Below are 26,723 nucleotides of genomic sequence, written 5' to 3'. Positions count from 1 at the left end.
GTGTTTGATACCGTTCCATGCAAGCCATTACTATGAGCCCGTTATCCAAAAATTAAGGTGCTACCTTAATGGTCATTGTTAAGCTTATCATTAAACTACCAGCTTAGTGGTCATCATCACTCAGACATAAAGGATGCCTCAATAGACACGACGTTGGGCCATATGGATGGAGTCTTCCCCCATCTAATACCTTGTCAGCATCATTCAGATTTACTGAGCTGCAACGCGATCTATGGAACAAAATCAATCCAGCGAGAGAGCACTGCCTGACAACACCCATAGTGAAATACTGGCCAATGGTGAGGCTGATTTCATTTTTAGCTTTTTTTAACGAGGGAAGTTACTTAAGAACAAATTCTTACTTACAATGATGGCCTACACCGGCCAAACCAGGACGATGCTGTGCCAATTGTGCGACGCCCTAGTCCATGGAGGACAACCATCATTACGCACCAATGAGACAGGCGGTGTTCAGTTGATTGACAGTCACTTGGTGCAATGACCACCTATCATTTTGAAACACAGCTAGCTAGATAGCCAATGATCTGGGCTTTACATGAGTATGTTAAGGCCCTTTGTCGAACTAACTGCCATTGTCCTATGGCTGCGCACAAAATGATTTGTTCTCCTTTGAAAATCCAGAGGACCGCAGGTCAGTTTACGTTATGCAGCTCTCGTTTTCATCTATAAGGTTTTGTCAACACTGAAAAAGTACAACATGGCTACCAAGAGAGTAAACGCTAAATCGAACTTCAAGTAGACACATTTGGATGAGATTATTGCAGAACTTGACCAGGAGAGTGACACGAGGAGCCCTGTGCGCAAGAAAGATTGGAAGGAAAAGGTAACATTACTTTTAGATCAGTAAGTAAAATGAGTTTGTGCTTCCTGTGCTAATCCAGTTGTTTAAATTGTTGCATATTTATTTAAGATATTTTGTCTTTGATTTCTATATATGTATATATAATACATAGACCGGAGGCATACAATATATTAGTAGTATAGTCTGTGTCTTATTGCCTATTGACCCACATTTCATAATAGTGATTGTGTTCCCCATACTCTATATCATATATTTAAACAATAAGGCCTGAGGAGATGTGGTAAATGGCCAATGTACCACGGCTAAGGGCTGTTCTTCTGCACGACGCAATGAGGAGTACTTGGACATAGCCCTTAGCCGTGGTATATTGGCCATATATCACAAACCCCCGAGGTGCCTTATTGCTATTATGAACTGTTTATCAATGTACTTTAAGCAGAACAAATAAATGTGCTACGTCTTCCCGGGTGGCGCAGTGGTCTAAGGCACTGCATCGCAGTGCTAGCTGTGCCGTCAGATACTCTGGGTTCGCGCCCAGGCTCTGTCGCAGCCGGCTGCGAGCGGGAGGTCCATGGGGCGACGCACAATTGGCCTAGCGTCGTCCGGGTTAGGGAGGGTTTGGCCGGTAGGGATATCCTTGTCTCATCACGCACTAGCAACTCCTGTGGCGGGCCGGGCACAGTGCACGCTGACCAGGTCGCCAGGTGCACGGTGTTTCCTCCGACACATTGGTGCGGCTGGCTTCCGGGTTGGATGCGCGCTGTGTTAAGAAGCTGTTTGGCTTGGTTGTGTTTTCGCGAGCCCATACAAGAGTTGAAGTGATGAGACAAGATAGTAACTACTAACAATTGAATACCATGAAATTGGGGAGAAGAAGAACTTCAGTTCTAACTGATAAAAAAAAAAATCCCCAATAGTGGTAGAGAGTAGGATGACCTGTGGGAGCCAACTTCAAAGACACCACATTCAAGTCCTCCATCCCCTAGTAATTTAAATGTAGGAACTGGTTCTGGGCGCAATCTGACCCCTTGGCTGTCTCTAGCTCCACCCCCACCCCTGCATGGCCATCTAGAGGTGTGAAAGTTAGTACCTTTTAAGTGGGGGCGCTAATGATCCATCCATATGACATTCCTGGGAGTGTGTAAACAACAACAAAATATTACCATAGCATTTATGTATGTTCTGTATAGTTATGTACTTCCGGCGCCGGCAGAGATCGCAGCCTCGCTTCGCGTTCCTAGGAAACTATGCAGTATTTTTTTTTTTTTATGTGTTATTTCTTACACTGCAAAAACTTTAAAAAAGGGGACTATCCCTGAGAAATTTTAAGAACAAATTCTTATTTACAAGGACAGTGTAGCGAATTTCCTCCTCTTCGTCTGAGGAGGAGGAGTATGGATCGGACCAAAACGCAGCGTGTCAATAAGTGTCCATATTGATTTATTCAAAAACACAACTGAACACTGTAACAACGTCCGCTCCTGGCTGGCGGGAGACCCTGGCAGCTCCTGGCTGGCGGGAGACTCCGGCGGCTCCTGGCTGACTGTGGGCTCTGGCGGCTCCTGGCTGGCTGACGGCTCTGGCGGCTCGGGATAGACCGGACCGTGCAGGCGCACTGGAGCTCTTGAGCGCCGAGCCTGCCCAACCTTACCTGGTTGAATGCTCCCCGTAGCCAGGCCAGTGCGGCGAGGTGGAATAGCCCGCACTGGGCTGTGCTGGCGAACCGGGGACACCATGCGTAAGGCTGGTGCCATGTACCCCAGATACGTAGAGCCGGCTTCATGGCACCTGGCTCGATGCCCACTCCAGCCCGGCCGATACGAGGAGCTGGAATGTACCACACCGGGCTATGCACACGCACCAGGGACACTGTGCCTGCCCGGTCCCTCTCGCTCTCCGGTAAGCACAGGGAGTTGGCTCAGGTCTCCTACCTGACTTAGCCACACTCCCCGTTTGCCCCTCCCAATACATTTTTGGGGCTGCCTCTCGGGCTTCCAGCCGTGCTGCCTCCTCATACCGGCGCCTCTCCGCTTTCGCTGCCTCCAGCTCTGCTTTAGGGCGGCGATATTCCCCTGCTTGTGCCCAGGGTCCCTTCCCGTCCAAAATCTCCTCCCAAGTCCAGGAGTCTTGTGTTTTTGGCCGCTGCTGCTGCTGCCCTTTACCACGCTGCTTGGTCCTCTTGTGGTGGGTGTTTCTGTAACTGAGGAGTAAGGATTGGACCAAAACGCAGCATGGTAAGTGTCCATATTGATTTATTCAAAAACCCAACTGAACACTGGAACAAAATAATAAACGTGAAATATACTAAACCAAAACAGTACCACATGGCCCAAACACCCACGGAAACAAACACCCACAACCCAAAAGTGAAACCCAGGCTACCTAAGTATGATTCTCAATCAGAGACAACTAACGACACCTGCCTCTGATTGAGAACCATACTAGGCCGAACACAAAAACCAACATAGAAAAACAATCATAGACTGCCCACCCCAACTCACTCCCTGACCATACTAAAACAAATAATAAAATAACAGAACTATGGTCAGAACGTGACAGACAGCTTAAACATTCCAAACACGGTTGACACAGGGCAAATTGTTTCACCAACCTATGGGACTTCTAATCACAGACAGTTGTGATACTGCCTGGATTCAAACCAGGGTGTCTGTCATGACACCTCAAGCACTGAGATACAGTGCCTTAGACCGCTGCGCAACTCAGCAGGAATGTTTCTCTGTGTGTCAGTGGAAACTGGCGGAGGGGAGCTAATAGGAGGACAGGCTCATTGTAATGGCTGGAATGGAATAAATTGAATGGCATCAAACATATGGAAACCACATGTTTGACTTCGCTCCATTAATTCCATTCCAGCCATTACAATGAGCCTGTCCACCAACAGCTCCTCCCACCAGCCTCCACAGACACACATAGATAAACTGTAAGATACAAGATACACAGTGAGATACATCCCAAACAGCACCTGTTCAGTGATAATAGATCAAACATCCAGAGAGGACTGGTGGGAGAGAAGATAGGATAGAATGTTTAATTGAATATTGACATACAAAATAACATTAACCATATGGATCAGATTTTTTTTCTCCACTTCTGTCCTGTTGGTAACTTTTTACATTCATTATCAGCAGGTAGAAGCTCTTATGCAAAACACATTCCCATCATCCCACTAGAACATGTTTTGAGTATCCTCCTCTTCCTCCTCTTCCTCCCTCTCGCTCTGCTTCATCCTCCTCCTCAACATCTCTCAGTGCCACTTGTTCCTACTTTAATGACCTGTGTGCAGCTCCCACTGTCAAGCCCATTCCCCCCTAACTACAGGCTCTGAGCCAGTGAGACCTTGCGTCAATCTCCATGTCAGCCTAGCATCAAATTTGCATGGGAATTCTAATTTCCCAGCATGCTATGTTGGCCTCCCGCAGACCGGAATAAAGGACAAAGCTCATGAGGTGGAGCTGTCCATCAGGAACTTTGTGTCATGTGCTGTTCTTTCCCGAACCACTCGCTGTGATTCTGATCTGTAAAGATGGATTCCAGCAGAGAACGAGAGCTAACGGCTACAGGGGAAATGCTTTATAATAACATCCAGTAATAAACCATTTATTAAGGAATTTATCAACAGAGTAACTTAGTTGCAAATTGAAGGTGGAAATTATAACATATGTATCCTGCATTATCATAGAAAGACAGACACAATGAAGGTTGTGCACAGCCTGCCTTTCAACATGATAAAATCACATTTTAAGTGTGTCCGAAAGTTTTGGAACTCTTCGCCGAGACTGTGGCCTAGTCTGTTGAGACTCTAGGGGCAGTATTTTCATTTTTGAAAGAAAAAAAACGTTCCCGTTTCAAACGGGATATTTTGTCAGGACAAGATGCTAGAATATGCATATAATTGACATCTTTGGATAGAAAACACTCTAACGTTTCCAAAACTGTAAAGATATTGTCTGTGAGTATAACAGAACTGATGTTGCAGGCGAAAGCGTGCCAATGAGTCCCCATTCAGCTGTGAATGTGTTATGAACCAGAGTACAGAGGTAGCCATTATTCCAATCGCTTCTACTGAGAAACCAATTGTCCCGGTGGATATATTATCGAATAGATATTTGAAAAACACCTTGAGGATTGATTATAAACAACGTTTGCCATGTTTCTGTCGATATTATGGAGCTAATTTTGAATATTTTTTGGCGTTGTCGTGACCGCAATTTCCGGTCGATTTCTCAGCCAAACGTGAAGAACAAACTGAGCTATTTTGCTTACAAAAATAATATTTGGGGAAAAAATTAACTTTGGCTATCTACCTGGGAGTCTCGTGAGTGAAAACATCCGAAGTTCATCAAAAGTAAACGATTTAATTTGATTGCTTTTCTGATTTTCGTGACAGGTTGCCTGCTGCTAGCAAGGCATAATGCTATGCTAGGCTATCGATAAACTTACACAAATGCTTGTCTAGCTTTGGCTGTAAAGCATATTTTGAAATTCTGAGATGACAGGGTGATTAACAAAAGGCTAAACTGTGTTCCAATATATTTCACTTGTGATTTTCATGAATAGGAATATTTTCTAGGAAGATTTATGTCCGTTGCATTATGCTAATTAGTGTCAGATGATGACAACGGTCCCGTTCACGGGATGGGGTGTCACTAGAGGCTAACCCTTATACTTTTCAAAATAAATAGCATATTTCCATCACTTTATTTCATTAAATTAACTGTGAGTATTAGCGTATCTGCTTTGTAAACAAGACTAATTAGGCTTTAGAAAATAATTGCCCCTGTTTGTCTGAATTATATTCCTGGACCCTGTTATCTCTTAAGAGATAAATACATAAATAAATCACTGCGAGAAAGATGGAGAGAAAGCAAGAGAGAGAGAGAACAGAGAAAGAAAGAGAGTGAGAAAGAAATAAAGAGAGGGAGAGAGAGAGATGTCTTCATTGTTATTCTACAGTGTGGAAAGTAGTGGAAGTGGGGAAGGACCCTTGAATGAGTGGGTGTGTCCAGACGTTTGACTGGTACTGTTTATCAACGAATTGGCGAGGGCACTAGAACAGTCTGCAGCACCCGGCCTCACCCTACTAGAATCTGAATTCAAATGTCTACTGTTTGCTGATGATCTGGTGCTTCTGTCCTCAACCAAGGAGGGCCTACAGCAGCACCTAGATCTTCTGCGCATATTCTGGCAGACCAGTAAATCTCAGTAAGACGAAGAGAACGGTGTTCCAAAAAAGGTTCAGTTGCCCCGACCACAAATGCAAATTCCATCTAGACACCGTTGCCGTAGAGCACACAAAAACAATGCTTACCTCGCCCTAAACACCAGCGCCACAGGTAACTTCCACAAAGCTGTGAACGATCTGATAGACAAGGCACATATGGCATTCTATGCCATCAAAAGGAACATACAATTCGACATATCAATTAGGATCTGGCTAAAAAAATACTTTAATCAGTTATGGAACCCTTTGCTCTTCACGTTTGTGAATTCCGCTAATTATCAAAATCCAGAAAAGAGACGTTAAATTCTACAACCTCATAAAAGGAAGCGATTCCCAAACCTTTCATAACAAAGCCATCACCTACACAGAAATTAACTTGGAGAAGAGCCTCCTAAGCAAGATGGTCCTGGGGCTCTATTCACAAACACAAACAGGCCCCAAGGACAGCAACACAATTAGACCCAACCAAATCATGAGAAAACAAAAAGATAATTACTTGACACATTGGAAATAATTTACCAAAAAACAGAGCAAACTGGAACGTTATTGGGCCCAAAACAGAGACTACACAGTGGCAGAATACCTGACCATGACTGACCCAAAATTAAGGAAATCTTTGACTATGTACAGACTCAGTGAGCATGGCCTTGCTATTGGGAAAGCCCACCAAAGGCAGACCTGGCTCTCAAGAGAAGACAGGCTATGTGCACACTGCCCACAAAATGAGATGGAAACTGCATTTCCTAACCTCCTGCCAAATGTTTGACCATATTAGAGACACTTATTTCTCTCAGATTACACAGACCCACAAATAATTTTAAAGCAAATCCAATTTTGATAAACTCCCATTTCTATTGGGTGAAATACCATAGTGTGCAATCACAGCAGCTATATTTGTGACCTTTTGCCACAAGAAAAGGGCAACAAGTGAAGAACAAAACCCATTCTAAATACAACCTATATTTATGTTGATTTATTTTCCCTTTTTTACTATTTGCACATCATTACAAAACTGCATATAAACACAATATGACATTTGAAATGTCGTTATTCTTTTGTAACTTTTGTGAGTGTAATGTTTACTGTTCACTTTTTATTGTTTTATTTCGCTTTTGCTTATTATCTATTTCACTTGCTATGGCAAAGTAAACACGTTTCCCATGCCAATAAATCCCCTTAAATTGAAATTGAATTGAGAGAGAAAGAGAGGGAGAGAGAGAGAGAGCATCATCACCCAGCATCATCATCTCTCATTAAGTAATGAGTAGTGATTGGTATGAAATTACTTCACCTCACAGTCTGGTTGTCCATTAGTTTGTTAATCAACAGCATATGACTGCCAGGCAGCAGCTAAATCCTCCTGCAAACAAACCACCCGCCCAGTCACTGGCCTTCGACACACACACACAAGCGCGCACACACACGCACGCACACACACACACACACACACACACACACACACACACACACACACACACACACACACACTACACACTACACACCCCTCAACATCCAATCCTGTATTAGCATAATAAGGGCCAAAGAAGCCAATGTTTGCTGATGATCAGTATGCATTTATTCACAGGAAGCTGTTGTCATGTACCACCTGGTTTATTCCAGGCCCGCTCTGTTCTGTAATCAAAGCTGAGGTTCAGGTTAAACTACCGGCATTATAATGCTCTCAACGCTCAGAGCTCAGTGGTCTCATCGCATTCAGAATGAGATGGGCAGAGAAACTCTGTGAGAGGAGTTCATGATTAAAGACTTACAAACAGGGTATAGGAGTCATTCATGAGGGTGATGAACCAACACTTTACATACTACAGCAACATCTTAACTGGGAAGACATTTTTACCGTCATGTCATAAATACTGTTTTAGTTGTTATAGGCTGCAAGGAAATGTCAGTTGTGTCACATTGAAATCAGAGAAAGGCTCATAAGGCTACAACAGTGAACAGGCTAGACTTGTGACAGCAAATCAAATCAAATCAAATCAAATCAAATTTTATTTGTCACATACACATGGTTAGCAGATGTTAATGCGAGTGTAGCGAAATGCTTGTGCTTCTAGTTCCGACAATGCAGTAATAACCAACAAGTAATCTAACTAACAATTCCAAAACTACTGTCTTGTACACAGTGTAAGGGGATAAAGAATATGTACATAAGGATATATGAATGAGTGATGGTACAGAGCAGCATAGGCAAGATACAGTAGATGGTATCGAGTACAGTATGTACAAATGAGATGAGTATGTAAACAAAGTGGCATAGTTTAAAGTGGCTAGTGATACATGTATTACATAAGGATACAGTCAATGATATAGAGTACAGTATATACGTATGCATATGAGATGAATAATGTAGGGTAAGTAACATTATATAAGGTAGCATTGTTTAAAGTGGCTAGTGATATATTTACATCATTTCCCATCAATTCCCATTATTAAAGTGGCTGGAGTTGAGTCAGTGTCAGTGTGTTGGCAGCAGCCACTCAATGTTAGTGGTGGCTGTTTAACAGCACTGGTGAAATAGAGTATATTAGAAACAACAAGCGCACTCTAACGACAAGGACAGTTTAAAGCAATGCTTTATGTTTTGCTATAGCGTCATGCTATATGATGCAACCAGAACAACAGGACTGATCCCTCTCTGTGGGTCAAAGAACATCCAGCTCAATAGATGGGAGACGGTCAACAGTAAATGTGACCCATCACCTCAATTTGGTCTTATGGAGCAACATTTTAAATTGTGTTTTTTTTACATTGGATAAAAGTACAGACTCAGAGCTACAACATGGTATATCGTACACTGCAGTTGAGGAACAAAGTCATTCTGCTATGAAGGTTGATAAACGTGTAACCCCACTTTTGTGAAAATGGCCTTGAATGTGTGTTGGTACACCTACTGGAGAGCTCTTTGTCTACACCCATTCAGATTAGTTCACACCCTCTTAAGCCTTAGCCCCACCCATCTCTTTAAGGATTCACACGTGAGGCCATGAGGTAAACAGAGTAGGGTAGTGTAGTGAACAACCAACGATTTCAAGACTAAAGTAGTGAAAGTAGTTGCAAAGAGTAGTAGTACAAATACACTTGATCTAGTCCTTGGCCCATATCCTAATCTGACTTCGGAGCAGGTCATGTTGTGCTTCACATTACCGTCTCTGGTAAACACACACTATATCAAATAACATCTACGTTTATTTGTCACATGCACAGGATACAGAATGTGTAAAACAGGACAGTGAAATGGTTACCTGCATAGTAGCAATATCAAAACTAGAATGTGTCCAGATAAAAATATTGGACAAATATTTCATAGTTATTAGATGATGCTTTCACAATTGTTTAAATTGATGGGTCATGTGAAGTAAATGTTATAACCAGCCCCAGCCACATCTAACTAAGTCAATGGGTCACTATAGTCTAGACATGTGTACATGTTCATGAAATATAATAGATGGCTGTAATCACCCCCAGACACACCTGGCTAACTTGATGTGTCATGTAATCATCTGGTGAAGTGGAGCCTTTTGTTTAGACATGTAGCTAGCAACGCTACAGTGCAAACGAATTGCCATAGCTAGCCACCGTGCATGAAATGCTGTAGCATGAATCTGAAGTCAGCTAAACCTAACCAACTGGGTTCAACGTTACCTACAGTTGAAGTCGGAAGTTTACTTACACTTAGGTCGGAGTCATTAAAACTAGTTTTTCAACCACTCCACAAATTTCTTGTTAACAAACTATAGTTTGGCAAGTCAGTTAGGACATCTACTTTGTGCATGACACAAGTCATTTTTCCAACAATTGTTTACAGACAGATTTTTTCACTTATAACAGACTGTATCACAATTCCAGTGGGTCAGAAGTTTACATACACTAACTTGACTGTGCCATTAAACTGCTTGGAAAATTTCAGAAAATTATGTCATGTCTTTAAAAGCTTCTGATAGGCTAATTGACATTTTTGAGTCAATTGGAGGTGTACCTGTAACGCTCCGGGTGTCGTGGGTGTGGAGTCAGACGCAGGAAACAGAGTGTAAAATGCTGTGCTCTTTAATGCACAAACACAACCCAGGGTGCCCCAAACACGGGGGACGAAAATAGTACAACCGAAATACACGACCAGGAACAAACACGTTCCTCTACTACAGAACCGAAGGTCACAATAATTAATCCCGCACAAAGAAACAGGCGGGCCGGCTGTCTAATAAAGCCCAACTAATCATTCACGAACAGGTGCTGACAATAAACATACAAGGAGGGGGAGGAAAGACAATCAGTGGCAGCTAATAGGCCGGTGACGCCGACCGCCGACCGGGAAGGAAAACCACCCTCGGTCGGACTCGTGACAGTACCTGTGGATGTATTTCAAGGCCTACCTTCAAACTCAGTGCCTCTTTGCTTGACATCATGGGACAATCAAAAAAAGCAAAAATATTGTAGACCTCCACAAGTCCGGTACATCCTTGCGAGCAATTTCCAAATACCTGAAGGTGCCACGTTCATCTGTATAAACAATAGTACACAAGTATAAACACCATGTGACCACACAGCCGTCATACCGCTCAGGAAGGAGACACGTTCTGTCTCCTAGAGATGAATGTACTTCGGTGCAAAAAGTGCAAATCAATCATAGAACAACAGCAAAGGACCTCGTGAAGATGCTGGAGGAAACAGGTACAAAATGATCTATATCCACAGTAAAACGAGTCCTATATCGACATAACCTGAGAGGCCGCTCAGCAAGGAAGAAACCACGGCTCCAAAACTGCCTAAGAAATGCCAGACTACGGTTTTCAACTGCACATGGGGAAAGATCGCACTTTTTGGAGAATGTCCTCTGGTCTGATGAAACAAAAATAGAACTGTTTGGCCATAATGACCATCGTTATGATTGGAGGAAAAGGGGGAAGCTTGCAAGCCGAAGAACACCATCCCAACCGTGAAGCACGGGGTGGCAGCATCATGTTGTGGGGGTGCTTTGCTGCAGTAGGGACTGGTGCATTTCACAAAATAGATGGCATCATGACTTTAAAAAATTATGTGGATATATTGAGGCAACATCTCAGGACATGGGTCTTCCAAATGTGTCTTCAAAATGGATAATGACCCCAAGCGTACTTCCAAAGTTGTGGCAAAACGGCTTAAGGACAACAAAGTCAAGGCATTGCAGTGGCCATCACAAAGCCTTATTCTCAATCTTATAGAAAATCTGTGGACAGAACTGAAAAAGCATGTGCGGGCAAGGAGGCCTACAAACCTGACTCAGTTACACCAGCTCTGTCAGGAGGAATGGGCCAAAATTCACCTTTTTTCCAAAAAGATAATTTTTGTAGGCGAAATAGCTCCGCTTGTTCTTCACGTTTGGCTGAGAAATCGCCCGGAAATTGCAGTCACGAAAACGCAGAAAAATATTCCAAATTAGATCCATAATATCGACAGAATCATGGCAAACGTTGTTTATAATCAATCCTCAAGGTGTTTTTCAAATATCTATTCGATAATATATCCATCGGGACAATTAGTTTTTCAGTAGGACCAATTGGAATAATGGCTACCTTTGTATTTTACACGAGAGTCACTATGGGAGCCATCAGGTGAACACTTGCGCAATGTCGCCACTTACGGGTATTCTTCAACATAAATGCGTAAAACTAGTCACAATGCTGTAGACACCTTCGGGAATACGGAGAAAGAGTAATCTGGTTGATAGCCCATTCACTGCTCAATAGGGATGCATTGGAACGCAGCGCTTTCAAAACATGAGGCACTTCCGGATTGGATTTTTCTCAGGCTTTCGCCTGCAACATCCGTTCTGTTATACTCACAGACAATATTTTTTACAGTTTTGGAAACTTTAGAGTGTTTTCTATCCTAAGCTGTCAATTATATGCATATTCTAGCATCTTGTCCTGACAAAATATCCCGTTTACTACGTGAACGTTATTTTTCCAAAAATGAAAATACTGCCCCCTAGTCACAAAAGTTAAGGCACATGAAAGTCCACCTGTTCCAGAATGCATTTCGACCAAAAAAACGCATTTTGAAAACAAAAATCATACAAATGCCTCTCCAGTAAAGTTGTGATGTGCGACACATGCCTAGCTTCCTGAAATGGGTGACAAATGTCAAAAGTGTTTACCCTCAAGAAGGAGACAGGTTGGCTGGTATTTATCATAACCACATACAGGTTCCTATTACAGCTTCAGCCTCTCAGCCTGTCAGGGTCCTGTGTTAAGGATTAATTGAGTGGAAATATCAAGAGGGAAAACAGAAGCAGAAAGATGTCTGGGTTCTATTCCTGTATGATATTATAGTGAGTTTGAATGTTAAAGGTCATTCTTAAGTCTCTGTTCCAAATACCCCATTCCCTACATAGCGCACTACTTTTGATCAGAGCCCTATGGGCCCTGGTCTAAATAAGTGCACTATATGGGGAATAGATTGTCATCTGAGAGTCTGTTTCATAGGGCAGCAGAGGTTGTGCATGCTCAGATATTGAGTCTTGCACTAGATGTTGACTTGCGCTGGTTATTACACAGCATGTATTTTTATTACCTAATCTAGAACCTGCTTTCAAGGTAGGTGGGCTCTAAATGTTGAGTATTTCCATGTGTTTCTCTGAGATGGAGAGAGAGAGCGAGAGAGAGAGAGAGCAGAGAGAAAGAGAACAGAGAGAGATGAGATTATTAGATATGTTTAGAGAGAAACTTGTTATAAATGTAGCAGAGTAGATGAACTAATCACTGAACCAGTGGTGGAAAAAGTAGTTAACTGTCATACGTAACTGTCATGTCATTCTATTAAGATACCTTAATAGAAACCAACTCAAGTAAAAGTGACAGTCACCCAGTAAAATACTACTTGAGTAAAAGTCTAAAATTATTTGTTTTTAAATATACTTAAGTATCAAAAGTAAACGTAATTGCTAAAGTATACTTAAGTATCAAATTCCTATTAAAAAAAACAGACGGCACCCTTTTCTTGTTTTAATTTTCACGTATAACCAGGGGCACATTCCAACACTCAGACATCATTTACAAAAGAAGAATGTGTGTTTAGTGAGTCTGCCAGATCAGAGGCAGTAAATCAAATCAAATCGTTTTGGTCACACATACACGGTTACCAGATGTTATTGTGAGTGTAGCAAAATGCTTGTGCTTCTATTTCCGACCGTGCAGTAATATCTAACAACATCTAACAATTCCACAACTACTACTTAATGCACAAAAATCTAAGTAAAGGAATGGAATAAGAATATATACATATAAATATATGGATGAGCAATGACTGAGGGGTGCCCGCTCTGCTGAAATCCATGATCATCTTCTTTGTTTTGTTGACGTTGCATGTGAGGTTGTTTTCCTGACACCACACTCTGAGTGCACTCACCTCCTCCATATAGGCTGTCTTGTCGTTGTTGGTGACCAAACCTACTACTGTTGTGTCGTCTGCAAACTTGATGATTTAGTTGGAAGCGTGGCCACGCAGTCATAGGTGAACAGGGAGTACAGAAGGGGCTGAGCGTGCACCCTTGTCGGGCCCCAGTGTTGAGGATCAGCGAAGTGGAGATGTTGTTTCCTACCTTCACCACCTGTGGGCGGCCCGTCAGGAAGTCCAGAAACCAATTGCACAGTGCGGGGTTGAGATAGTTCAGTTACCTTTTGCCTTACCATTTAGTTCAGTTACCTTTGCCTTATTGGGTACAGGAACAATGGTGGCCATCTTGAAGCATGTGGGGACAGCAGCCTGGGATTGGGAGAGATTGAATATGTCCGTAAACACACCAGCCAGCTGGTTTGCGCATGCTCTGTGGATGTGGCTAAGGATGCCTTGAGAGGGTTAACACGTTTAAATGTCTTACTCACGTCAGCCACGGAGAAGGAGAGCCCGCAGTCTTTGTTAGCTAGCCGCATTGGTTGCACTGTATTATCCTCAAAGAGGCAAAGAAGGTGTTTAGTTTGTCTGGAAGCAAGATGTCGGTGTTATTTTTCTTAGGAATGTAGTAAGGTAAATGTTGTCCAAAATATAAATAGTAAAGTAAAGTACAGATACCACAAACAACGACTTAAGTAGGACTTAGTACTTTACACCACTGCTAGAAACACCTGTGACAACCAGACTGCAACAAAGGTCTGATATTCATAGGACCACATTCAATAATAGTATTTGTTGTCCGCTTGTCCTCTGAAAACTGAAAATGGAAACCTTATGAACAGCTAAGTGAGATAGATTCTCCTGCTACATCAACACAACTCTGTTGTGAGTATACGGGGGCAATCCAAGCTGTTCCCTGCTCTTCCCTGGTCCAGCACTTTATTTGGCAGCCAGCCAAAATTATGAAAATATATCAACCTTAAATCTGGAGAAATAATATTTTAATGGGTGTGGTACCCCTATGTCTGAGTCTGAAATTGGACCTTATTGCATACAATATATAGTGCACTACTTTTTCTCAGGGCTCATAACGTGTCATTGGGGACTCACACTAAGCAGTATCATGGTGGAATCACTGTGGTTCATCAGATAAGTAATGAAAGGTGAAGTTTTTAACAGAGTAACACCAGCCCTACCACCAGCAGTAAAACCATGTATTATTCACTACACAGCAGATCAATAAACCAGGAGTAAAGAGAGCGAGAGAGGAGAGAGAGGGGTATGCTGTGTCATCAGTTTAATGAAATATAGATTTGGGACTATTAAACATCGGGTTTTTGTCGTGGTAAAATTGGTCACTTTATCAGGGCTAAACAAAGCTATCCACTTAACTGCAGAAGGATCGATGTCGGGGACGCAACGAATATGTAGGCCTACCTTTCTGATGTGGCTAAAACAAAAGCTATGACAATTTTTGATAGTTGTTGCATCTAGTCACCTGCACGAACACACACCACACACGCCTCTGTACTCAAATGTCAATGTGCCATCACTACGGTAGCTCTTCCTTGTAGCTCGTTGTTGTACTGTAATTCATCTGAATTAATTATTGTAGGCTATTTCTAAAGATATTATACAGAAGATGATTTTATTACCAAATAGGCTGTGGTTTCATTCTCTGGAATATGCATGTAGTGCCATGACAATATAATAAAACCTGGCTACCCATCAATTAAATAGTCCCATGATGAGTTGATAAGGATCCAGAAAGAAAAGATCTGGTGTGCCAGGGCTCGATATAATCAGTTCCGCCTTAACCCACGATAACTGAGAACTGCATCGTAGTTTCATTGTTTTTATTTAGGTGATGTGGAATGTGGAATGTGTTGTGATCCACACCTTGATCCTTATAGCTAGCTAGCTTGCTAGCTGCTTATCAAAGGTAGATAACTAGTTCATATAACCCAACTATCTCTCAATGTTTGTCAAAGTTACTGTAGCTGTTAATTGTTGTTGGATGTAGTTGTCTGGTTTATCAGGTCCCAGGCTCCAATTACTGTTATGATTATTTATTTACAAGTTAATTACAATTAGCTTTTTGCTTTAGTGCCATCTGTACCTGATAGATCAGACCTAGTCGAGGTAGACGAGCAGACCCAGAAGTTCTGACTGAAGTTCTGACTGAAGTTCTGACTGAAGTTCTGACTGAAGTTTTGACTGAAGTTTTGACTGAAGTTTTGACTGAAGTTTTGACTGAAGTTCTGACTGAAGTTTTTGACACAAGTTCTGACTGAAGTTTTGACTGAACGGGCCCCAGGACGGTCCGTTTACTTTGTGCTTTTATCATACAGTGCCTTGCGAAAGTATTCGGCCCCCTTGAACTTTGCGACCTTTAGCCACATTTCAGGCTTCAAACATAAAGATATAAAACTGTATTTGTTTGTGAAGAATTAACAACAAGTGGGACACAATCATGAAGTGGAACGACATTTATTGGATATTTCAAACTTTTTTAACAAATCAAAAACTGAAAAATTGGGCGTGCAAAATTATTCAGCCCCTTTACTTTCAGTGCAGCAAACTCTCTCCAGAAGTTCAGTGAGGATCCCTGAATGATCCAATGTTGACCTAAATGACTAATGATGATAAATACAATCCACCTGTGTGTAATCAAGTCTCCGTATAAATGCACCTGCACTGTGATAGTCTCAGAGGTCCGTTAAAAGCGCAGAGAGCATCATGAAGAACAAGGAACACACCAGGCAGGTCCGAGATACTGTTGTGAAGAAGTTTAAAGCCGGATTTGGATACAAAAAGATTTCCCAAGCTTTAAACATCCCAAGGAGCACTGTGCAAGCGATAATATTGAAATGGAAGGAGTATCAGACCACTGCAAATCTACCAAGACCTGGCCGTCCTTCTAAACTTTCAGCTCATACAAGGAGAAGACTGATCAGAGATGCAGCCAAGAGGCCCATGATCACTCTGGATGAACTGCAGAGATCTACAGCTGAGGTGGGAGACTCTGTCCATAGGACAACAATCAGTCGTATATTGCACAAATCTGGCCTTTATGGAAGAGTGGCAAGAAGAAAGCCATTTCTTAAAGATATCCATAAAAAGTGTTGTTTAAAGTTTGCCACAAGCCATCTGGGAGACACACCAAACACGTGAAAGAAGGTGCTCTGGTCAGATGAAACCAAAATTGAACTTTTTGGCAACAATGCAAAACGTTATGTTTGGCGTAAAAGCAACACAGCTCATCACCCTGAACACACCATCCCCACTGTCAAACATGGTGGTGGCAGCATCATGGTTTGGGCCTGCTTTTCTTCAGCAGGGACAGGGAAGATGGTTAAAATTGATGGGAAGATGGATGGAGCCAAATACAGGACCATTCTGGAAGAAAACCTGATGGAGTCTGCAAAAGACCTGAGACTGGGACGGAGATTTGTCTTCCAACAAGACAATGATCCAAAACATAAAGCAAAATCTACAATGGAATGGTTCAAAAATAAACATATCCAGGTGTTAGAATGGCCAAGTCAAAGTCCAGACCTGAATCCAATCGAGAATCTGTGGAAAGAACTGAAAACTGCTGTTCACAAATGCTCTCCATCCAACCTCACTGAGCTCGAGCTGTTTTGCAAGGAGGAATGGGAAAAAATGTCAGTCTCTCGATGTGCAAAACTGATAGAGACATACCACAAGCGACTTACAGCTGTAATCGCAGCAAAAGGTGGCGCTACAAAGTATTAACTTAAGGGGGCTGAATAATTTTGCACGCCCAATTTTTCAGTTTTTGATTTGTTAAAAAAGTTTGAAATATCCAATAAATGTCGTTCCACTTCATGATTGTGTCCCACTTGTTGTTGATTCTTCACAAAAAATACAGTTTTATATCTTTATGTTTGAAGCCTGAAATGTGGCAAAAGGTCGCAAAGTTCAAGGGGGCTGAATACTTTCGCAAGCCACGGTATATGCGGGTCCGTTCCCCCTCATAGCAAATAGATGGCAAAACAATCCAAGCAATTTTTGCACGGCCTATGTGTCCACAGAGGCAGAGCTTCTTTTGCTTGCAGTCACTGAGGGGCAGAGTTGTAAGTAACTGAACATCTTGTTTGAACAATATATTTTTGAAACAGGAAAATGTACACATTTACCACACTTTTATTAGCATTTAAAACATAATCCACAAATTATATAATATACAGTGCCTTCAGAAAGTATTCACAACCTGTTTACTTTTTCCACATTTTGTTGACATACAGCCTGAATTTGAAATTGATTATATTGAGGTTCTATGACACAATACCCCATAATGTTTATTTTTATTTTTAAGCTGAAATGTTTTTAGTCAATAATTATTTAACCCCGTTGTTATGGCAACCCTAAATGAGTAAAAATGTGCTTAATTAACAAATCGCAAAAAAGTTGCATGGACTCATTTCGTGTTCAATAATAGTGGTTAACATACTTTTTTTTATAGCTACCCTATCTCTGTACCCCACACATACAAGGGTGGTTTTACACTGACTCGCACAGAAGGGCACCTATTGGTAGATGTGTAAAAAATAAAAACGCAGACGTTGAATATCTATTTGAGCCTGATAAATTTATTAATTAGGCTTTGGATGGTGTATCAATACACCCAGTCACTGCAAAGACACAAGCATCCTTCCAAAATCAGTTGCCATAGAGGAATGAAACCGCTCAGGGATTTCACCATGAAGTCAATGATGATTTTAAAACAGTTACAGAGTTTAAATGGTTGTGAGATGAGAAAAGTGAGGATTGATCAACAGCATTGTAGTTACTCCACAATAGTAATGTAAATGACAGATTGAAAAGAAGGAAGCCTGTACAGAATAAAAATATTCCAAAACATGCATCCTGTTTGCAACAAGGCACTTAAATAATACTGCAAAATATGTGGATAAGAAATTTACTTTTTGTCCTGAATACAAAGCATTCTGTTTGGGGCAAATCCAACACAACACTTCACTGAGTACCACTCTTCATATTTTCAAGCATGGTGGTGGCTGCATCATGTTATGGGTATGCTTGTCATCGGTAAGGACTAAGGAGTTTTTTAGAATATGAAGAAACAGAATACAGCTATGAGCACAGACAAAATCCTAGAGGAAAACTTGGTTCAGTCTGCTTTCCAACAGACACTGGGAGACTAATTAATCTTTCAGCAGGACAATAACCTAAAACACAAGCCAAATCTACACTGGTATTGCTTACCAAGTCGACATTGAATGTTCCTGAGGGGCCTAGCTTCAGTTTTGACATAAATTGGCTTAAAAATCTATTGCAAGACTTGAAAATGCCTGTGTAGCAATGATCAACAATCTACTTGACAGTGCTTGAAGAATTAAAAAATATATAGTGGGCAAATATCATACAATCCAGGTGTGCAAAGTGCTTAGAGACTTACCCCAAAAGACTCAAAGCTTTAATTATCGCCTAAGGTGAACTATGTCAAGGGGTATTAATACTTTATAAAGGCACTTTATATATGTAAAAAAATACTGATATACAGTATTTCTTTTGGACCAATTACAATTGGGTCGCCACCCCTGACACGCTATTGGGTGGCCCGCAGCTGTTATTAACGTGAGAGGGGGTTCAAATAACAGTATTGAGAGACAGTACACTAGTTTCTGGTCAAAACTGTAAACTGTATTATTAAACTTATTATGTTTTTTTTAAATGAGTGATTTTAAGTTCCATTTATTTGAAATTGACTAGTTTACTTTTTTCGATCAAAGAGTTAGTCTTGCTTGGGTGCGGAGCTTATTAGAATAATACCCTGCGGGCTTTGCAAATGTACATTTTTACATTACATTTACATTTTGGTCATTTAGCAGATGTTTAGCAGAACTACCTCAGTAAGTGCATTCAACTAAGGTAGATAAACAACCACATTGTCGTGTCTTTGGCTATGCCGGATTAAGTGATATGACATGCTATTCTATGAAATAATTTCTCCGTAATTAATATTACCTGATTGAGCTAATCGTGTAAATGTAATTAACTAGAGAGTCGGGCACCACAAAATAATATTCATAGAGCTGTTATCTTCCGAATAAACTCTTAAAGAGTCAATATTAATCGTCAATATTAATGGTCATCTTAATTCAGTCTCATCTGAAAGTTGTAAATTCTTGGTTATCTGCACAAACCCTGGCTAACAAATTGAATCAGCAATACAAAATTGGGTTTAATTATTTATTTACTAAATACCTAACTAATCACACAGATTTACATATACACATAATTAAATCATAACTTGATTACAAATTACGTCATAAAAGAAAACGTCCCTAGCAGGCGGAACAGATATGACAGCTTGTTACACAAAAGAAAAGGGGCTGGGTGAAAGTGAAATAGCGGGAAGACTGAGGAACAAAGGGTAAAGCTGTGCTATCGTAAATACAGTATCTTATGCATTCTAAATTGCGCCCATTTGGAAAAGGAAAATGCAGTAAATATTTACACTTCGGTAGGTTAGTGGTAGATGGAAGGCCGTGTTGCCCAACCGAGTCCTTTGTCCTTTGAAGAATGTCTCTGCTGGTAATTGAATACGTTGTAGTAACGTCGTTGTGTGGTAGACGGGATACTCTGTCTGTTCCTTCCTAACCCTCGTTTGCAGCGGCTGTTGCTAACTCAATGGCTAGGAGGTATCACTTCTGTAGTGAATAAGAGTTCAAAGTTCATACCATTCGCAACCAAAGCTCACGCTGATGTTGGCTTCGTTCTGTAGTTATTATCTGAACCATTCTGACATCGGACCGTCGTCCTCACGTCCTCGGAACAGGAGGTTATGTTGTCGTCAAGGGCTTTTATAAGAAGGGAGAGGAGGGCGTGTTTGAAAAGTTTTATAGCCCCTGTCCCTTCACAGGGGCGGGCCACTGATTGAGCAGAGCCCTATCTTATGAAAACCCAAATCTCACATTTTAGAAGCTAAAATCACATTTCATCCCATCACAAATAATTTCATATTCAAACATTTAATTGAACAACAATTCCATGTGAATCCGATAACTCTGATGTGTAGACTTTCCACTGTAGAGTTTATGTCATCTTATCATTGATGAGAATGTCTCAGATGACAACCGAACTGACATCATATTCATTAAGTACCACTGCATATGTTCCATTGGTCGGATTACCAGAATGTTGTTCATTTCCGCCCACCTTCTGATGTTCCCAGAATCTCTATGTCAACCAAGGGGTTTTCAAAAGTAACATCAGTAGGGTCGAGAGAGGAAAAAGGGGGAAATAGGTATTTATGACTGTCATAAACCTACCATAAGGCCAACGTCATGACAACATGCAAAAAAACTAAAACTAAAAACTAAAACGCTTCTGTAATCGATACTGAGAATGTTGTTGAAGTTAATGTTGTCTGTTGGTTTGGCAGTAGTAAACTCTAAAGCTATTGAAAATGCTTACAGAAGTGTTAGAGGCAGAGGAGAACTTTAATGTTCCCTCCTGAATTCTCTGTGGTGCTATTGCACATTTTTTATTAAACGTTTTAATATTGTATAGTGCTAACATGTTGTGTTACAAACTGGATCAAATACTTTCTTTGTAGTAGGGAAAAACAAAGAAATATGCTTATTGCACCCAAAAAGTTTGGAAATAAGTTTAAGTAGCAACAGCTTGAAAATATTGATTATGTCATCTTTGTTACAAAAATATATTCATTTATAAAATGTCTGTGTTCTAAGCTCAATCAACAATATTAACAATAACCGGCTGACAAAAGTTCATGACCCCCACAGCCCTACCCCCTACAGGGTCAGAGTAACTCTATTGGTTTGAGCAAGGACTACAACATCACTTCAAGTAACTGTACTCTGATATGGTAGCACAATAGGTTTCCACCAAAGTTTGAGTAATAACAGCACATTGGTGTTTACAGTGTAAAGCGAATAGGGTGCCATTTTAGGCACATCCCATGTCAAGTGTTCTGACAGTATGAGCTGGGTAAAGAGAGGGTCCTGTCTCTGTGAGAGTTGTGTTAATGGTCTGTTGAAAGCAGACCACTGTATAGAGGGAGTTTTTAATGAGAATAAATAGCTTAGTGAAAGCCCAGCCTGGCTGTTCTGTCAAAGTTTCCTGTGACAGTGAAGCATGTCAACTTTTTAAAACATACCAAATTCCCCCCTCTCTCAGAGACCTAGTACCCACTAACCACTGGTAACATCTGTTGTGTCGGAGAGATATGAAACATTTTACATTTATAGTATATTTTGGTCATTTTGCAGACGTTCTTATCCAGAACTACTTACAAGCAGTGCATTTAAGGTCAGGTGAGTAAGATGACCACATTTGACAGTCATTGCAAGTCAAACCTCCTAAAAAAGCAGCTATCAGCTAAATCAGTGCTAGTTTGAAAGACAAGTACCACAGTAAGGTGTTTTTGTGCGTCCAAAATAGCACACTATTCTGTATAGGGAATAGGGTGCCATTTCAGACACAGCCCATACCTCCCATGCTTCACTTCAGCTCTCAGTCTGGCCTGTATGACTGGGATGTATTCATTTGAGCCGAAATCCCTTTTTCCACTTTGTATCAAATTGACAACCATCTGGGGATCCGTAGAAAAACGGCCTCCCGTTGAATAGTTAAATAGAGTTGAGGTGTGTGCGTGTGTGCGTGTGTGCTGAAGAGATCGGGAGAGGAAGCGACTGTCTGGCAGCTGTAATAATGCGGCTGCTTGAAATGCATTGGCACCATTCAGATGCATAATTACAGTGGGCAAGGGAGGTCTGTAAGCTCCCACTTTATATCATGTAATATCATTGAGCTCAAACCATGTCCTTTCAGAACTGATGTTTCCCATATTTTGTGGACTCTATTATCATATTTCAATCTCTTTGTGTGGTGGATGTGTCTATCGAAGGTGATTCACAGGACACGGTGAATAGAAGGCTTTGGTTCAAAACACTATTAAAACACTATTGTTAACATTTCTGATATTTACCTCATAGGTTTCTGAAAGGAGATCACCAAGAATTTGTCAGCCAAAAACCAACAGATACACATTCACACACACACACACACACACACACACACACACACACACACACACACACACACAAGCAGGTGATGGCTATCTTATCTGTCTGAAAGATATCAGTTTGTCTCTGTGGATGGTTTGTCCTCTGACAAATCAATTGTACATTTCAGTGTTCCTCAAGGTTCCGTTTAAGGACCCCTATTCTTTTCACTATATATTTTAGCTCTTCGTGATGTCATTCAGAAACATAATGTTAACTTTCACTGCTATGCGGATAATACACAGCTGAAGAGTTTGATGAAAGATGGTGAAGACACAAAATTGCCCTCCCTGGAAGCCTGTGTTTCAGACATAAGGAAGTAGATGGCGGCAAATGTTATTCTTTTAAACTGGGACAAAACAGAGATGCTAGTTTTAGGTCCCAAGAAACAAAGAGATCTTCTGTCATATCTGACAATTCATCTTGGTTGTACAGTCATCTCAAATAAAACTGTGAAGGACCTCGCTGTTACTCTGGACCCTGATTGCTCTTTTGACGATAATATCAAGACTAATTCAAGGACATCTTTTTTCCATCTACACAAAAATGTGGCAGAAAAATTAATCCACGCTTTTGTCACTTCTAGATTAAATTATTGCAATGCTCTACTTTCCGGCTATCCGGATAAAGCACTAAATAAACTTCAGTTATTGCTAAACACAGCTGCCAGAATCTTGACTAGAATCAAAAAATGTGATCACATGAACCTAGTGCCAGCCTCTCTACACTTACTTCCTGTTAAGACTAGGGCTGATTTCATGGTTTTACTGCTAACCTACAAAGAATTACATGGGCTTGCTCCTACCTACAATATCTCTCCAATTTGGTCCTGCCGTACATACCTACTCGTACGCTATGGTCACATGACACCGACCTCCTTATTGCCCCTAGAATTTCTAAGCAAACAGCTGGAGTCAGGGCTTTCTCCTATAGAGCTACATTTTTATGGAATGGTCTTCCTACCCATGTGAGAAAAGCAGACTCTGACTCAACCTTTAAGTCTTTATTGAAGACTCATCTCTTCAGTAGGTCCTATGATTGAGTGTAGACTGGCCCAGGGGTGTGAAGGTGAATGGAAAGGCACTGGAGCGATGAACCGCCCTTGCTGTCTCTGCCTAGCTGGTTCCCCTCTCTCCAGTGGGATTCTCTGCCTCTAACCCTATTATGGGGGCGGAGTCACTGGCTTACTGGTGCTCTTCCATGCTGTCCCTAGGAGGGGTGCATCACTTGAGTGGGTTGAGTCACTGACGTGATCTTCCTGTCTGGGTTGGCGCCCCCCTCGGGTTTGTGCCGTGGCGGAGATCTTTGTGGGCTATACTCGGCCTTGTCTCAGTGTAGTAAGTTGGTGGTTTGAAGATATCCCTCTAGTGGTGTGGAGGCTGCGCTTTTGCAAAGTGGATGGGGTTATATCCTCCCTGGTTGGCCCTGTCCGGGGGTATCGTCGGATGGGGATCCATTGTGTCTCCTGACCCCTCCTGTCTCAGCCTCCAGTATTTATGCTGCAGTAGTTTTGTGTTGGGGACTAGGGTCAGTCTGTTGTATCTGGAGTATTTCTTCTGTCTTATCCGGTGTCCTGTTTGAATTTAAGTATGGTCCCTCTAATTCTCTTTCTCTTCCTCTCCCTCCCCTCCATGCCTCAGGACTACCTGGCCTGATGACTCCTTGCTGTCCCCAGTCCACCGGGTCGTGCTGCTGCTCCGGTTTCAACTGTCCTGCCTGCGGCTGTGGATCCCTGGCCTGTTCGCCGGACGTGCTACCTTGTCCTGGACCTGCTGTTTTCGACTCTCTCTCTAACGCACCTGTGTCTCTAGCTCTGAATGTTCGGCTATGAAAAGCCAACTTACATTTACTCCTGAGGTGCTGACCTGTTGCAACCTCTACAACCACTGTGATTATTATTATTTGACCCTGCTGCTCATCTATGAATGGTTGAACATCTTGGCCATGTTTTGTTATAATCTTCACCCGGCACAGCCAGAAGAGGACTGACCACTCCTCAGGGCCTGGTTACTCTCTAGGTTTCTTCCTAGGTTCCTACCTTTCTAGGGAGTTTTTCCTAGCCACTGTGCTTCTGAATTGCTTGCTGTTTAGGGTTTTAGGCTGGGTTCCTGTAAAGCACTTTGTGACATCGGCTGATGTGAAAAAGGGCTATATAAATACATTTGACTGATTGATTGATTGGTATGAGTAGGGAGGGATAGTTAGGTACAGTAAGTGGTTGATTAATATTGCATCTTAGACTGTGTGTGTGTGCGTGCTTGCGTGTCTGTGTGTGTGCCTGTGTGTACGTTTGTCTCAGGTAAGCGGTTGGTTAATATTGTCTCGTAGAGTGTTGATAGCCTTTCAGCTGATTATTCCAATTAGAGAACACAGCTGGAGGAGGTGATTAATTCAACACTGTGACTGACTCTGTTATTTACACTGGGCCCTTCAGCCTGTTTATTTGCCAACCTGAGTCCATGGAATAGGATACAAATTGCAATCAATTCCCTGTATAGTGCACTACTTTTTACCAGATCCCCATGGGTGCCCTATTGGTCGCCATGCAAATAGCTTTCACTGCCTGTTAAATATGTGCAATGATAAAAGAATATAGCTAATTAAATAGTTTACAAGACATGTAACACCACCTTTTTTGTGTGAATCTGCATGTTTACTCAAGTGTTATTTTGACACTCTCAGTGTAAAATTAAGTATTTTTCGTGATTCACATAGCAGTCTATGTGTCTATGTGCCTGACCAGGAAAAACACGAGGCCCTATTAGAGCCCATAAATAGGGCCCAGAGTTTTCCCTGGCCTGTAGGGAATCCTATCCTCATTGTAAATTGTATACGCTGCCAAGACGAAAACACATGCTTTCTTTTGTATTTCTTTCCCCCTGTCTTTCTCTCCCAGTAATGTGTGTTTCCTCTGAACTTGTATAATTCTCTCCCCAGAGGACAAAGTTCGTTCCACATGAGTTTGCCTCCTAATAACCAAGCCCAGTCCGGGCCAGCCTTCTTCCCAGCCTCCCTGTGAGAAGTCCATTAAGACCAAGTCGTGCATAGTAGATGTAACATTAGGTCTGCTGGGCTGCTAAGGAGAGACCGGAGCCTGAGAATACTGAATTAATCAGAAAGCCAAATCATGTTTTTATGATTATGGAAACCCAGGTGGGATAGGATACTTTATGGGATATTTGGTAGCATTTCTGTCATTACGAGCATGGTACTTTAAGACTCACACAATACAGAATATTTCCAGAAATTAGTACACTGTTGTGATACTAGATATAACAAACATGTGTATCTCAGAGGCCTTTTACTACACTACATAGTTAAAATGATGAAGAGGGAGATTTCTGCTCTTTCTGTATGGTACCCTACAGTAGCTGTCCTTTAGGAACAGGCTCTTCAACATCTCTTGAGCGATGCCCTTCAAGAAGGGGAGCCTTTCATCCCATCCCTTCCCTTTCCTTCCATTGATCCTTCCTTCCTTCCTTCCTTCCTTCCTTCCTTCCTTCCTTCCTTCCTTCCTTCCCCTCCTCTCTCAGCTTCTGTTCTATGTGCTTCATTAGTCCCGACAACATATCCATCCCACCACTCCGCCGCCACGGCAACGCTCCTCGCCTCGTCTGGCATGGCACGGGGGAAGAGGTAGAACCAAGGACATCGTCGGCATCTGGGGGGTGCGGGATGGGGTAACAGCACCCCGCCAAACAACGCAGTCATGTGTGAAATCACCTCTCTTCCGCTTAAAGGGCTTACATGGATTTTTAATGATGAGCCCGTATCTTTTATATGCCAAATATACGGAATGACTTCATTCTTTTAAATGCATATTTAAAGATATGGAGGAGGATGGTACTATGACAAGATGAATGGTTATGTGAGATGGAAAGGGAGCCTTCCTCCTCTTCGGTTACCTAAGTAACACTGAACCTGACGTGGAAGAGAAGAACCCAGGCCTCATCATGTATAATAAGGGAAGGGGTGTAAGGTGACATTAAATGACCTATTTGCTCATGCAAAGCAATAAACCAAATGCCAGGAAAGGATTTCAGTTTTTGAACGAATGGATACATACCACAAACAAATTGAAATCTCTCAAAACATGCAAATCTATCAAATGTATACATTGTATTGAGTAGTCACATGCTATAGCAGAACAACATCTAAGCTAGTAACCAAACAGTATTAGGAGACCTCTGCCTCC

At 41.7% G+C, this 26,723-nt stretch overlaps 1 long non-coding RNA gene across 1 annotated transcript; it reads left to right on the top strand.

The window, feature by feature from the left end:
• The first annotated feature begins 654 nt into the window (after window positions 1-654).
• LOC149975595 (uncharacterized) lies at window positions 655-26,562 on the top strand. The gene is made up of 2 exons (XR_016488550.1): window positions 655-844; window positions 24,169-26,562. It is a non-coding gene; the product is annotated as an uncharacterized LOC149975595 (long non-coding RNA).
• Window positions 26,563-26,723: the final 161 nt, after the last annotated feature.

The sequence above is a fragment of the Oncorhynchus mykiss genome, chromosome 18 (genome assembly GCF_057628025.1).
Source record: "Oncorhynchus mykiss isolate SJ-2025 chromosome 18, ASM5762802v1, whole genome shotgun sequence".
NCBI lineage: Eukaryota > Metazoa > Chordata > Actinopteri > Salmoniformes > Salmonidae > Oncorhynchus > Oncorhynchus mykiss.
This window is presented reverse-complemented; position numbering and strand designations above follow the sequence as displayed.